At 52.5% G+C, this 15,984-nt stretch overlaps 1 long non-coding RNA gene across 1 annotated transcript; it reads right to left on the reverse strand.

Moving 5' to 3' along the window:
• Positions 1-4,267: 4,267 nt before the first annotated feature.
• LOC140622214 (uncharacterized) lies at positions 4,268-4,738 on the reverse strand. Its single transcript, XR_012021980.1, has 2 exons — positions 4,645-4,738; positions 4,268-4,455 (listed from the first exon to the last, which is right to left on the reverse strand). It is a non-coding gene; the product is annotated as an uncharacterized lncRNA (long non-coding RNA).
• Between the last annotated feature and the right edge of the window lie 11,246 nt (positions 4,739-15,984).

The following is a 15,984-nucleotide window of genomic DNA, read 5'->3' on the forward strand; positions in this document are numbered from 1 at the left end:
TTTTTAAAAAATTGATTTTATTTATTTGACAGACAGAGAGAGCACGAGCATGAGGCATGGGAGAGGGAGAAGCTGGCTCCCCGCTGAGCAGGGACACTGATGTGGGGTTCAATCCAGGACCCTGGGATGGTGATCTGAGCTGAAGGCAGATGCTTTACTGACTGAGCCACCCATGCATCCCTAAAATAAGTAAATAAAATCTTGAAGGAAGGAAGGAAGGAAGGAAGGAAGGAAGGAAGGAAGGAAGGAAAGAAGGAAGGAAAGAAAGAAAGAAAGAAAGAAAGAAAGAAAGAAAGAAAGAAAGAAAGAAAGAAAGAGAAAGAAAGAAAAGAAAGAGAAAGAAAGAAAAGAAAGAGCGAGAAAGGGAGCTCTCTGTGTCCTCTTTTATAAGGACACTAATCCCATCATGATGGTCCCTCCTGGTGACATAATCACCACCAAAGGCCCCAACTCCTAATACCACCACATTATGAGCTAGGTTTCAGCATTTGAACAGGGGAGGAAATGGCACAGTCTTTTGCAACAGCGCAATTTTTAAAAATGGGCCAAAGAAGGGAAAATTCGTAGAAAAGAAATCCTGAAAGATCAATGAATATATGAAAGAGGCTCAACCTCCCTAAAATTCCTGACTTGTAACTCACAAATGAGACCATTTAGACCCATCAGATTGGAAAAATTGTCAGGTCTGATCATCCCAAGTGTTGATAGATATGAAATTGCAAGGACTGTTATTTCCTGCAACAATTTAGCAATACATGATTTAGCCAGTGACCCAGCAAATGCAGTACTAGGTATATTTTAGAGAATTTGGAAAATGATCACCCAGAGTCCTAACTAAGGTGCATGCTGGGGTATTGTTGCTGTTTCAAAATTGAAAACCACCTAGTTGTCTACCTGTAAAGAATTGGATACATAAATTGTTATATATTCATGTAATGTACAATGTTAATCAGCAAGACTGACTAAGCCATAGGTATGAGGGTAAACCAATCTCGAAAATGCTTGTTTAAAGAGAAAAGGAAATTATTGCAGAGGAATGCATACCTGGTGAAAATTTTGAAACATGAGGCACCTGGGTGGCTCCAACGGTGAAGCATCTGCCTTTGGCTCCAGTCATGATCCCAAAGTCGGGAGATCGAGTCCTGCATGGGGCTCCCTGCCCAGTGGGAAATCTGCTTTTCCCTCTGCCCCCGTCCCCCGCTCATACTCTCTCTCATTCTCTATCTGAAATAAATAAATAAATCTTTTTTAAAAAGAGAGAGAGAATCAGAGAAGGGAAGGAAGGGAGGGGGAGATGAGGGAGGTAGTCTGGACCCTTGAGCCCAAGCAGACCTCTGGTGGGTGGGGGAGCCTCAGGCCTCAAGCAGAAAGCAAACCAGGCTGGCATGTGCAGCCCTAACTGAGGCCTGTTGGGAGTGGTGCTTCCAGGAGCCAAAGCTCGTGGCCGGGATCCCTCCCCTCATCCCTCCTGCAGAGCTTTGCAGACGGAGCAACCTTTGAACCCTCTGCAGGTCTTGTCAAAGTGCAGATGCAGGCCGCCCAGAGGCCTTGACTCAGCAGGTCCAGGGTGGGCACCACAGAGCGCGTTTCTAAGGGGTTTGCAAGGGACGTTCAGGCTGCTGTCCCAGGAAACACGGGAGACCCAGTTACCCCGGAAGAGGCTGGCCTCCACCAGGAGAGTGACAAGGCCAAGGGGGCAGCTCAACGTGCATCCTCTAAGCCTTAGGAATTGTGTGGAATCAATGTAGTTGGACATTGTCTAGAATCTCTGGCACTCACGGAGCGTGGAGGCCCGTCTGCACCCCCCTTCACCTCCTGCGGCAGGGAGGGGCTAAGGAGGAGGACCGGGAGGGAGGCACGCAGGTGCAGGTGCAGGTGCGCAGCTTGCCTGGGCACGAGGTGGGGAGCCGGGATTGCAGGCTCAGGCCTGACGCCCCCTTTGCGGCTTCGCCGGGCTGTTCTTGGATGAGACCTCAGCTCCGATGTGTGAAGGGGACAGGATGTGTGAAGGGGACAGGATGTGTGAAGGGGACAGGGTTCCTGAAGCCTCATACTGCTTACTAGGACGAGTGAGCGTGTTGCTCCCTCCCCTCTTGCTGCCGAATCTGCCAGATTCTGGCTCAGTGCTTTTGCTCCGGAAGTAACGAGATGGTCCCCAGGCTTGGGGGGAAGACAGCACCCAAATAAGCAAGGAGGGCAAAAAACAAGAAAAATCTAGTGTATCTCCCAGCCAATAGGCCCCTCGTGAAAGTTGCTGGCTTTTAGGATGTGTGGGGGGTTTGTTTGTCTTCCTTTGTTTGGGTTCCATCTGACGGCTGCCATAGAGAGGGGCACAGGACTTAGGCAGCCAATTCAATGACACTTCTGTTTCCCTTATCCTCATGGAGCTTCGTTTCAAGGTGGCACCGAATAAGCCACCGAGGCTTGCCCTGGGATCCCCAGGGTGTGGCACAGGTACCCGATGCGGCTCCATCTCTCACCTGGATGCCCCTTGAATGGCCCTGGGCCTTACCATGCATGGCTTGGGTGCATACTTTGGGGTGCTTGCACCTACCCGAGCATAAGTGGAGCCTAGTGGCAGTGTCTTCTGGATATGAGAGCCCAGCCAGGGCTTCAGTGCTCACCAGGACACCGACCAGCAGAAAGGGGTGTCTGCAGTCATGGACATGGGGTGCCAGGAAAGCAGTGATCAGAGACAGTTCATCGCAACCACATGTGTGGAGCAAGCTGTCCCTTCCGTGGCTCTGCTCACCTGTTCCCAGAGCAGGAGGTGTCACCGGGGGTCTCCCTGGCTCTCCCTCCCTTCTCCACACCACCACGGCCCCTGCCCACACCTTCAGGCCACAGGTGCCCATGCGGGGCTCCCTAGATGACTCACGCGGCTGGGATGCCAGCCTCCTCAGGGGTCCGCAGTCTCCCTGACACTGTGACAGTGATGTCCCCTTGGCACTCATGCCCGAGCACACCTGTGCACTCACTCACATGCACAGGATGCCAGGCACAGCATCTTGCACATGAGCCCATGTGATTAGAAGTTGGCCGCTGGGGACAAATTGTCCTCGCGGTGCCTGCTTCAAACCAGACTGCCAGGGGCTGTGTCCTGGCTACGCATGACGGGACATGAAGAAGAGGATGATTGAGAGCTTGTCCGCTTCTTGGGAGTGTGGGGGGCTGTGGGGTCCCCAGCAGCACAGCCAAATGGGCCTGGAGGCCACACAAAATTTGACATCCAGGGGTGGACTGCTGCGCTGGTAACAAAAACAAGACTCAGACAAAACCCGAAAACTCATGCCAGCTCTCGACCTGTTTGCATAAAGAAGGCTTGAGTCACACACAGAGGAAACCCTACCTGAGCACACCCTCTCCTAGCAGGGCTCCTTGTCCACGCAGGACAGAGAACCATAGGGGGAAGACCCGTTAACCAGGCAAAGGACACGGTGACCAAGGAGTCGAGGCAGGGAAAGAAAACACCATCAAGGTAGCTTGATCTGCCAGTGACAGATTCTGAGTCGAGTCACCTGATCCCCTGGCCCATTGCACCCTAAGATAGTGCATTTTACATGTCAACCTGGCTGGGCCATGGTGCCCCGGGGCAGGGGTGTGGGGAGGTCCAAACATTATCCCTGGATGTTCCCATGAGGGTGTATTCAGATGAGATTAACATTTAAATGGGTGGAATTGGAGTAAAGCTGATACCCCCCCCATAGTGTGGGTGGGCCTCGTCTAAGCAGTTGACGGCCCGATGAGAACAAAGACTGACATCCCCCAGCAAGCGGAAATTCAGCCAGCAGCCTTCAATGGCAGCATCGCTCCTTTCTGGGTCCCCAGACTGCTGGCCACCCTGTTCGTTTTGAACTGGCCAATCTGCGTCTTCGCATCAGCCAGTTTCTTAAGTTAAATCTCTTTCTCTCCGTATGCATATGTCCCATTGGCTCTGCTCCCCCGGGGAACACCGACTCACACATCCCCGCCCCCCCTGCAGGGGCTGCAGCACACTGGGCCTCGGCCCACCCTGCTCCTGGCCCCTGGGAGCAGAGCTGAGGGGCAGCCAGCTGGAGTCAGCAAAGAGAAAAAAAGTGGATGGGAAGGAGCCCTCCGAGGCTCCCGCCCGCCGGTCCCCACGCGGGCTTGCTCATCTTGCTGAGGAGACCCTGAATGTTCAGAAGATTCGTCTGTCAGCAGCAGGGGGGACGAGCACAGGTAAGGGAAAGCTTACGAGGACGGGCTAGGGGCTGGTCGGGCAAAACAGAGGAGACGCCACCCCGCGTTGAGGTAACTGCAATTCTGCCTTTATTTCTTTCTCTCGACAGGTATATAAATGTAGTGCTGCTTGTTTAGAAGCCAAGGTCCTAAATCAAGACCATGGCTGCATTTCTAGAAGATCTTCGGGCATCTGTATCCTCTCCCTCCACATCCGCAACCTGCAGACTTCATGAAGCCGGAATCTACGGTTTCCTAAAAGCGAATGGTTTGGTTTAGGCTGAGACATCCAGAAATGAAGAGAAATGACTTTTTTCTGTCCTCTTTCCACCCAAACAGGATCACACCTCCTTATTTTGTCACTAGTACCCCTTGGAGCTCCCTCTTTATGTGAGTTAATGTTCGGTTGACAAGGCAATCCCCACACAAGAGGGGTTTACCCACCCGTCTCTAACCATGATCCAGGGCTGGTCCGCAGACGGTGAGATCCATTTGTAAAGCAAGCAGCAGGACAGTTACTTAATCGGAGCCTGCAGTGAGAAAAGAGAATTTAAAGTTTCCTAAATGTCAGATTTGTACCATCATAGTGTCTTGTCTGAAACGCCAAAGTGTGATGGGTGCTCAGTCGGTCGAGCGTCCGACTCTTGATCTCAGCACAGGTCTTGATCTTGGGGTTGTGACTTTAGGCCCCGTGCTGGGCTCTGTGCTGGGCGTGGAACCCACTTTTAAAAAAATTTAAAAATAAGATTAGACACAAAAGTGTAAATTCCATGTTATGCCTGGCTCTCCATAAACATTTCTTTGAACTCATGAGAGGAGTCAGTGTCCTGCTGGGACCAGCCCAAGGAGCAGGATGGCAACAGTCATCTCAAAATGGTCACCATCCCGTCCCCAGAGCCACACCGGCCAGAAGGATGGAGTGATTTTCTGGAAGAGTCAACGGCTGTGTATAACAATAGTGACAAGTGTTTGCCACACTGTGCCACCCATTTTACATAAAGACCAGTTTGCATTTGCTTTTCCTATGGAATCTTCCCTGTGACCCCATCCCCCAGTTCCCCAGAAGCTAGCACCATGATGGTTCAGAGGAGGGCCTGAGCTCACAGAGCCCCAACGGCCCAGCCCCCAGCTGGGATGGAGCTCAGGGATGCGTGGGCCCAATCGGTGCATGCCGAACAGAGCACCCCTGGGCCCCACGTCCACCACCCATCTGAGTGGGAGGGCACAGGGGGGAAAGAAGCAGTGTAGGTGTAGGGGCTCCCCACCGGCACTGGGTGCACCAGTCGGAATGAACAACTCTGCCTCGGTGCTCGCCCGGGGATGGGAGACCCAGAGGATCGGCTGTTCTAGAAGCTGTAGCGTGTGGGTTGAGGAAGTTAGGCATTGCCTGACTATTGTCAGCTTCCAGGCTCATCCCCTGGGAGAACCGCTCCCTCTAAGACACCCTCCATGGCTGATGCCTTCTAGAGCAGACGTTGGGTGGTGTTTTCATTGTTTTGTTTTGTTTTTTTTTTAAGCTCCTTTCTTGTCTGAAATTGCTCTTTGTTAACAAGGAGGCCCCTTTGTTGAGTTTTAATGGTTAAATTAGCCTCTTTCGTCACTCTCTGGCAACGTTTCCAGAATGTTCCGTCAGCTATGATTTGCTCCCAAGGCGAGAATGACACGTTAGGCTCGGGCGTGTGCAGATGGTATTGTTGATACTCCGTGGGAGAGTCAGCTGGGCAGCTCTGGCTGGAGCAGACCACATCAAAGCTGCCTTTGTGAGCGGCCGCTCCTGGTCCTGCAGGGGCTTGCTTACGCGGCTCCCGCATCCCTCCCGAGCAGACGCCTCGGAAGCGCGAAGATGGAAAACAAGCTGGGAGCACTGCCATGTCGGCTCTGGGAACGGCGCGTGCGTGTTCACCCTGATGCACGTTGTTGTGGAGGGAGCCCCCGCCTCGTGGGGGGAGCCCCCATCTCGTGGAGGGAACCCACATCTCGTGGAGGGAGCCCTCATCTCGTGGGGGGAGCCCTCATCTTGTGGGGGGAGCCCCCATCTCGTGGAGGGAGCCCCCATCTCGTGGAGGGAACCCTCATCTCGTGGAGGGAGCCCCCATCTCGTGGAGGGAACCCACATCTCGTGGAGGGAGCCCTCATCTCGTGGAGGGAGCCCCCATCTCGTGGAGGGAACCCTCATCTCGTGGAGGGAGCCCCCATCTCGTGGAGGGAACCCACATCTCGTGGAGGGAGCCCTCATCTCGTGGAGGGAGCCCCCATCTCGTGGAGGGAGCCCCCATCTCGTGGAGGGAGCCCCCATCTCGTGGAGGGAACCCTCATCTCGTGGAGGGAGCCCCCATCTCGTGGAGGGAGCCCTCATCTCGTGGAGGGAGCCCCCATCTCATGGAGGGAGCCCTCATCTCGTGGAGGGAGCCCCCATCTCGTGGAGGGAGCCCCCATCTCGTGGAGGGAACCCACATCTCGTGGAGGGAGCCCTCATCTCGTGGGGGGAGCCCACATCTCATGGAGGGAGCCCCCATCTCATGGAGGGAACCCCCATCTCGTGGAGGGAGCCCTCATCTCGTGGGAGGAGCCCACATCTCACGGAGGGAGCCCCCATCTCGTGGAGGGAACCCACATCTCGTGGAGGGAGCCCTCATCTCGTGGGGGGAGCCCTCATCTTGTGGGGGGAGCCCCCATCTCGTGGAGGGAGCCCCCATCTCGTGGAGGGAGCCCTCATCTCGTGGAGGGAGCCCCCATCTCGTGGAGGGAACCCTCATCTCGTGGAGGGAGCCCCCATCTCGTGGAGGGAACCCACATCTCGTGGAGGGAGCCCTCATCTCGTGGAGGGAGCCCCCATCTCGTGGAGGGAGCCCCCATCTCGTGGAGGGAACCCTCATCTCGTGGAGGGAGCCCCCATCTCGTGGAGGGAGCCCTCATCTCGTGGAGGAAGCCCCCATCTCGTGGAGGGAGCCCCCATCTCGTGGAGGGAGCCCCCATCTCGTGGAGGGAACCCACATCTCGTGGAGGGAGCCCTCATCTCGTGGGGGGAGCCCACATCTCATGGAGGGAGCCCCCATCTCATGGAGGGAACCCCCATCTCGTGGAGGGAGCCCTCATCTCGTGGGAGGAGCCCACATCTCACGGAGGGAGCCCCCATCTCGTGGAGGGAACCCACATCTTGTGGAGGGAGCCCTCATCTCATGGGAAGCCCCCATCTCATGGAGGGAACCCCATCTCCTGGAGAGAGGGTTTGGGCTGAAACTCTGGGGATGTGCGATCAAAGAGACTGAGTTGCTTCCTGACACAGCTGCTTAACAGCTTGTCAAGCCGTGACTCTGTGTGTCACAGTAGCGTTCCTGGGCGGTCACCTGCACCCGCAGCCATTGCCAGCACCTGTTCCAGCCCTGAGCTCGGCCGGGACACAACAGTTGCGCCATGTCCTTGTTCAGATCAGGCGTCCGGGGCTGTTTCTTGCGGGTCCTGACCACCAGGACACCTTTTTCCCAATTAAATCAGCACTCGCGACTAAAACAGTCACGGTTGACCGTTATTCAGTTCTCGTTGGGTGTCCTTGGCACACATTGATTCTTCCTACCGCCGTGTAAGGTTTAGGCATTGCTATCATTCCCATGTTACAGAGGAGAAACAGAGGTAGGAGAGGTTGGGGTCCCTGTGTTCACGAAACTAGGAGTTGGAAGTTGATGCTAGTTCTGATGAGCCGAACCCGGCCCAGTCCTCAGGCACACCTCCCTGCTGTGGTGCTGGAGATGGACTTGAAACCAGGCAGCTCCTGCTAGCACCTTGCCAGCTTGCCAGGGGCCGGAGAGCCTGTGGAGGCCGTGGTTCCAGCTCCAGAGGGTCCTGCTGGCTGCAGCTCGCACCAGGCGGGATATTGGAAGCCCCACAGTGAGCATAAACAAGGCACTTCAGACTCAGCCACTGAGTGAGCCGTGTGACCTCAGTTAGCATCTTCACGGGTAAAATGGGGACAATTGATACTTCACCCACAGGGTCAGAAGGAATCCTTGAGGAAAAGCACCCAGGTACATGGAAATGGTGGCCAGACTGTCAGTAGGTGGCTCTGTCCTATAAAGTGAATTAATTTTGGGCTTAAAATATGATCTTAATCAATACTAATTTAACATTCAAGAAAGAATGTTCAATGTGCTATGAAGCTTCTTGCAATACTACTGTAGTGGTGTTAAATTTGCAGTGTGTGATCAGCGGGGAGATGTGGAAGGAAAGTCAGCTCAGGCCTCCTCAGTTTGAACTTCACTTCCATGAACCCGCATGCTCTGATTTGGTTTTGGTGGGTGCCACCAAGGGATATGCTCGGTGCTCCCACCCTCTGAGACAACAGCTGGGAGGGAGCTGGGGCCGGAGCAGCTCGCTATGTCCTCCTCCCCCGAGAGTATCCCACACTCCTACTTCCCACGTCCACAGCTAACCCAGGCAGTGGTCCAAATCAACACAAAGGGCCCCTAACTTTGCCAAAGGAGAAAATCAGATATATCAGCAAAGTTTGAGGGACACATCCCATTCTGCAGCAATTTCCCCACTTGCCCGGCCTCTGTACCTCACCTGTACAATGAAGCGTGGAGGAGCCCAGCTGAGGAGGAACCATGACCACTTTTCCCTGCCTCTATCCAAGCCCATGGGTGGCTGATATTCTCATGTTTCTGTGATTGTATTTCCCAAAATAGTAACCATATGGTATTTTACAATATCCCAGATGACATGGTCCATGCCTGATGAGACTGTGTTTTATAGCACCTGTCAGGGAGGAATGTAAATAGGCCGGGCCAGGGGCAGGGGATCCTGAGGACGGCAGAGCTATGGATGGGGAGGAGGAGAGAAACTGGGTCATCAACAAAGTGTTTTCAGAAGACCACAGTTAGTATCCAGGCTCCAATATCATCAGTGGAGGACATTCATAAGATCACAAGCAGCCAAGGCTCTAGGAGGTAGGTTATTTAGCAGATGGTGGGACTCAGGGCCCAGGAATAGGGAAGATAGAATGATGTGGGCAGGCCACTCGCAATCTTGAGGACAGAGGTGGGAGCGGTAAGGACAAGGCAGGGCCCAAATGCTGGTGGACTGTGGTACAAAGGTGGGTGCTTTATTATAGAGATAAGGTTTAAGTCCAGGTCCTAGAGTAGGCCCAAGTTCATAAGAGACCAACACTCACCTACCATCCACTCATCCATCCTCACATTCTTTTTAATCATTTGCTATAATCCTGGGAATGGAAGAAAAAGAGAAAATATATAATTTAATTTCTTCTTGGAGCTCACAACCCAGCAGAAGGACAATACTGAGTCATCTAAGTCAAGGAAATGTCCCCTCCTGCAGTGGCTCCCACCTCCTGGCTCCCCATGCAAGCTGTAAGGGTCCCTTGGAGTCTAACTACTATCCATTATCCTTCAAAGATCACAGAGAGGAAGGCTGAGAGGGTAGGAGCCAAGCAAGTCGTTATAGCCACTGTTAGTGTCTCCCTTGTGGACTGTGGGATCTGTTTGATGAGCGTCTTCGCCCTTGCTAGACCATTAAAAAAAAAAGAAGCAGCAGCAGTCAGAAGTGAATGGGAATTGAGAAACCCAGTGTATTGGTTTTCTATGGTGACCAAAAAGAAAATACTACAGATTTAGCGGTTGAAAACAACAGTTTCTGTGAGTTAGGATGAAATTTCCAGCCCCACCAAACTCACAAGGCTAATGATAGCATTTCCTATTTATCCACCTCTGATATATGCAGATATTTACAGGCGTTGTCCCTGGCCGAACTGAGACCCCAACACGGGAGCAGGGTTTTTCAGCTGAGGGCAGCAAGAAGCAGAGAAATTCTACCCACTTTCCGATAGGCAGACTTGAAAAGCGAGCCGAGTGGGTAACCCACGGCCGGGTGGTGGCCAGCATTGGGCCACGCAGGCTGTCAGGATTGGGGAGCGGCCAGCCTTTTCCCAAGCCAGGACAGGTAACACCAACATTGTCCCTTATTGGCCATTAAAACTAGCTTCCTCTTCTCTTTGGTGGCAGGATAATCACAATTGTTGCAGGAAAGGTTGTAAGAAGCTGTAAAGAAGTTGTAAGAAAAGAGGAGAAGGTGAGAAAAGATAACACAAAGTGCCAACAGTGGTGAAAACATTTTCATAAAATTCATTCTTTCTCAAAGAACGCGAGTGTTTAGAAACCGCAGCCAATGTCCCGGGACCCCGTCTTTCATTTCCTCTCCACGTGTGCGAACACATGAAATGGGGGTTCGCTTTACCTACAAAACTCCTGAGTCTACTCTCCACCAGGCTTTTGAAACTCCTCAACGACCAAATCCTTTTCCATATTACAGGGTAACATATTTTTGAAGAAATGTTACTGTGCTTATGCTTTTTACCTGCTCGGATGTGACCCTGTCCCTCTTCAGCCAGGGTCTTCCATCATCCAGAGAGGTTTGGACACCTCTCCATGGAGAGAAAAGAGACAGAAGCGATGTGTAGCTTTTGACTCATGAAATGGACCTTAGCAATGCTCAGTGAGAAAATGGTCTTGCAAGCCAAGCTTTACAGGGAAAGGGGGTTTGGGGACTCCCAAACTTGGGAGCACAGGCGAGGTGTCATCTGAGTGGCCTTCCAGCCTGGGGAGAGGGACCTAGGTCTCTGCACAGGGACGCCCCTGCTGGTGGGTGGAGGAGGGCCCTCCTGCCTAGGGAATGGGCAGGGGAGGTGGGCTGGAGAGTGAGGGGTTTGCAGGGATGGACAAAGCCACAGTGAGGGTTTTATAGGCCCTCTGTGAGCAGTTGCAGACCCCACACGGAGTGAGAGGGACCAGAAGGCAGAGCAGGCTTGTCCTTCCTTTCATTTGGGACTTTGCAGGAGACTTCCTCCCAAAGGGACTCCCTCCATCTCCAAGGGGCAGCCACCACCAGCCAGAGTGGCAGAAAGCGAAGCATAAGATTGATGCTTGGCCAGATGCCCCTTCTGTGGAAGCAGGGGGACAGGGGCTGTGGCCAAGATTTCTGGGTGGGCACATGGGGACCTCGGACCAGGGGCTGAGGGGTTCCTGGCCCAGCAGAGCCCAGGGGGATTGCACACAGATCTGAGGGACTTGCACCCCCATAGGGCTGAGATGAGGACCTCCAGGAGGGGTTCCTATACAGCAGCAGCCGTTGCAGAGCCAAGAGATTGGGGAGGTATCACCGAGTGAGCAGGTCATCCCTGAACCTGCCACCTTCCAGCACCACAGGACCTGGAAGCGCAGGCCCCGCTCAGGGCCAGGTGCCCGGGCACGCCGAGCACACTCCAGGAGGAGACCTGCCAAGCCCAAAGGAGAGGGTCAGAGGGGGCCAACAATAATCGGTGGGCTCAATGCTGAGCTTCAGCGCCCCACTATCGCCGACCAATTATGGGATCAACCAGAAAGTAAAGACAGTGGCATTTGTTTTCTCCACACGTGCACCATATCATGCTATTTATTTGTTTTTATGGGGCTACATCTGGATTAAAAAGTCTCCTACGGGGGATCTCTGGGTGGCTCAGCGGTTTGGCGCCTGCCTTTGGCGCAGGGTGCGATCCTGGAGTCCCACGATCGAGTCCCGCGTTGGGCTCTCGGCATGGAGCCTGCTTCTCCCTCTCTCTGTCTATCATGAATAAAAAAATAAATAATCTTAAAAAAAAAAAAAGTCTCCTACGCTTGAGGAGCAGATGATACTGAGGAAGAGAGTCCTGAGCCCACTGCTCCAGATGTTCAGTTCAGAGTCGTCCAACCTCGCAGACAAGACACCACGTCTCTGGGAGGCCTGCACGTGTCTCTGGTGTCGGGTGGTGTGCAGTGCGGGCAAGGCTGGGGAGGAGGTGACGGTCCTCAGCAGTGATCCCATCCCCGAGGAACAGACCACCAGTGGGATGTCAGAGCCGGCCCAACTGCAACCCATCCCGCCCGGCACTTGGATCTCAACAATGTCACCAGGGACACTTCTGTGAATTCAGTGCCAAAAGGTTCAAAAGCAGAGCCAGGGCTTACAGTCAGGCTTCCTGACGTCCCGGCATCTCCTAAGCAGATCGCCCAGGCTCCGGGCAGGACCAGGACCCCCGATGCTACGCTGTCTCCCCCGCACCCGCTTGCTTGCTGAGCACAGCTCAACCAGCTTTGCTTATCTGGATGGACAAAAGCCAGGAAGAAACACAGTGTCAGACATAACGATTCCCGAGGATTCGCCAGCTCATGGGAGTCCCGTGTCTCTGGTCCCTTTTATATGAGAAACCTGGCTTGAGAAAGAAAGCCTCCCAGGATGCAAGTCTGAATCAGCCTCACGCTAAGTCGAGTGCTGGGCCGCGGGGAGCCCGGCTCCTCGGACCAGCAGCTCTTGCCAATCCAGCATGACCACCAACCACCAGCTCATAAACGATCCTTGTGAGCACCATTAATTACCCAGTGGGCGATTTGGGGCGATGTGGGGATCTGACATGTCCTCAATGGGAAGCAAGTGTTTCAACTTGCCCCCAGGACCTGGAGCCTGTGCAGCCGGTCGGGGGGTGGGGGGATGACGGTGGTGGATTTTTCCAGCCCCACTGCCAAGGACGGTGTCGGGTGTGCTGGCTGCAGCCCTGTTCCTGCCTGCAGAGACACAGTGTCCTCCTGCTGGGGGCAGTTTGCCAGGGGCAGCTCTTTAATCTGCTCATCCAGGTTTGGATTTCCCCACCCACTCCCCCCCTCCCTTGAAAGGCATAATGTTCGATTCCCCTGGGGAGTAGAACTCGCTGTCTTTCCTTTAAGAGAACACACACGGTAATAGGAATACGTGCGTTTCACACTGTGATTCCTGGATGCCTCTTGTGAGCTCTGACAGCTTTGGTGAAAGGGTCTCTCCTGGGGCCACACTGTCCCCGGGGACCTAGAATCTCAGATCCTTTACCATGGAGCACACGGCAGTGCCCTATGAAGGGGTCCAGAGCCCACAAATTTTAAGAGACAGAATATTTTCCCCAAGAATTATTTTCTGGGACTCCAATAATTGTAAACACTGCTGAAACGTGATTGTTTGTTGACCTCGGGCTCCACAGGCTGATACCTGGGTGTCAGGCCCTACAAGTTGATTAAGGAACACCTCCAGGAATGAAGGACAAGGTGTAACCCAGAAACTTGCATCCGGAGAAAACAGCGCCGATGTTCAAGGAGCTGAACCAGTATGAGGCTGTTTCAAGTGTTTCATGAAAAGCACTTGATTTTGCCGACAGTCTCCTGCTCACGCCCCCGTCGGGAGAGGATGAGGTGGGAGGGCAGGAGTGATCTCTTTACCATGTAAGCTAGCTGCTTGTCCAGGCAAATGTTTATGACTTCACAAGGTGCTTCATGGAGAAGGAACAAACTGTGGACTCCAGAAGCATTTGCAGAGGTCTGACCCAGAGAGCCTGCTTACCCGGGGTCGGAGGGCAGTTTTGATAAATATGAAGAATAGGGAGCAATGCTCCATTATTCTGTCTGCTTTCCCACTGCACACAGGTTGGTCTTCAATAGTAAGGTTTGGAAGTGTTGGTTTCTGTATTAACGGGCCAGTGCTGCCCCAGCAAAGTGCCACGGGGGGTGGGAGGGGCTGGCATCCAGGACAGGAACCTGTTGTCTCCCACCTCTGGAGGCTGGACACCTGAGGTCAGGATCGGCAACACCAGGGCCGGTTGCTCCTAGAGAGGGAGGGGCAGTGTGTTCTAGGGCTCTCTGCTTGGCTGGTAGACCTGTCTTCTCCCTGGGTCTTTAGGTCATCTCCTTCGGTGTGTCCAAATGTCCTCTTAAAAGGGACACCACAGTCATACTGGATGAGGGTCTAATGACCTCATCTCAACTCAGTTACCTCTGTAAAGACCTTATCTCCTTGGAGTCACAAATGGCAGGATTTCCTTCACTTTATGGCTGAATAACATGCCATTGTATACATATACCACATCTGTTTTATCAATTCATTCATTGACAGGCTCTGAGGTTGTTTCCATATCTCAACTCCTGTGAATAATGCCACCATACACATGAGAATGGACCTCTGATGACACTGTGCTAAGTGAAGTATGTCAGACAGAGGACCAACACTGTGTGGCATTCCTTACACGTGTAGAATCTAAGAAAGTCAATCTCGTAGAAATAGAGGGTAGAATGATGGGTCCTGGGGGCTGGGGTGGGGGACATGGGGAGACGGGTCCGAGGCACAAAGTCCCACGTAGATGGACACATTTTGGGAATCAAATGCACAGCATTGTGGCTATAGTCAACAATAATACTGTATTATAGACTTCCAAGTTGCTGAAACAGTAGACCTTAAATGTTCTCAGCATGAGAAAGAAATGGCAATGATGTGATAGGACGGAGGTGTTAGCACTATGGTGGGAATCATATTGCAATATAGAAATGTATCAAATTTGCGCATTGTGGATCTTAAATTTACACGATGTGATATGTCAGTTATATTCTCAATAAAGCTGGAGAAAAAATAAAAGAACCTCTCTCCAAAGACAGTCATGTTCTGAGGTCAGGACTCCAACATATGAATCTGGGGGGACACATCTCAGCCTATGACAGTTTTCTTACTGGATGTGGCCAGGCCTCAGGACTCATGCCCTGCAATCCTCACCTGACAAACACCTGCCAGAATAACAAAGGACTCTGGAATTCTATCTCCAATGGGGAGATTGGGATTTAAATGGGAAGGATCCATGTGGAAGTTTCTAGCTGTGAGGATAACATAGGCTAAAGGGATCTCCTTCATGTTTATTTTCACACATTTTGGGTTAATAACATCTTTCCTTTCTTTGAAAAAAGAGCATCACCCACTTCCTTTCAGAGTTAGACACATGTCACCAAGTCAATGTCCTGTTCAACACCTTCCTCCTTGTTGGGAGGGACCAAGAGCCTTCTAGCCTGTGGGAGTCTTCCTTTCCTTAAGCCTTTGCATTCAGCTGGAACCACAGTTAGCTTTTTCGAGGCTCTTGCATGATTGCTGTCTTAGTCTGTTCAGACAGCTCTAACAAAATAAGCACAGACTGGGTAGCTTATAAACAACAGAAATGTATTTCTTTCAGTGCTGGGGGCTGGGAAGCCCAAGCTCAAGATGCCAGCACATTTGGTGTGTGGCAAGGTCTTGTTTCTGAGCTCAGAGACAGCTCTCTTCTCATGGTGTCGTCCATGCCCGGGGTGGCAGGTGGGTGGGTGGAGGGCGAGGGAGCTCCCTGGAGTCCTTTCACAAGGACACTCATCCCTCTCGACCACCTCTCATGGGCCCCACTTCCTAATACCTTCACCTTGGAAGTTAAGTTTCGACATGTGCATTTTGGAGAGACACACATATTCAGTCTAGAGCCGTTGCCGGTTTGATCTTGTGTACAAAGTATGTGTACAAAGAATCTAATTTTCACATGCAGCCAGGAAAGGAGTCCTATCACTTCAAGGCTTGGCCTTCGCTCTTCGCAACACCATAAGCTGCTTATGGTTATGTCCCCGAGTCCAAGGAGACTATTTGTGACAAACAAATAGTTGGTGTTCAGTAAATATTTGTTTGACTGTTCTCATTTTTTTTTTTCAGAATTCATTGGACATACTCTGTTTTTGCCACTTGAGGGGCAAAAGTAGCAGCAGACCAGATGGACCTATCCACCTGCCACCTCCGTTTTCTGCAAATGTCATCACTAGATGCGGGTGGGAGGTGGGCACCAGAGACCTCATGTCTGGAGGGCCCTGAAGGTCACACACACACATTTATCAAACAACACCTGGGCTAGTTTTGGTCATTTTTCTGTAATATGTTACCAAATCTTGATAAATCATACTTATT

This window comes from Canis lupus, chromosome 1 (assembly GCF_048164855.1).
Source record: "Canis lupus baileyi chromosome 1, mCanLup2.hap1, whole genome shotgun sequence".
Classification (NCBI taxonomy): Eukaryota; Metazoa; Chordata; class Mammalia; order Carnivora; family Canidae; genus Canis; species Canis lupus.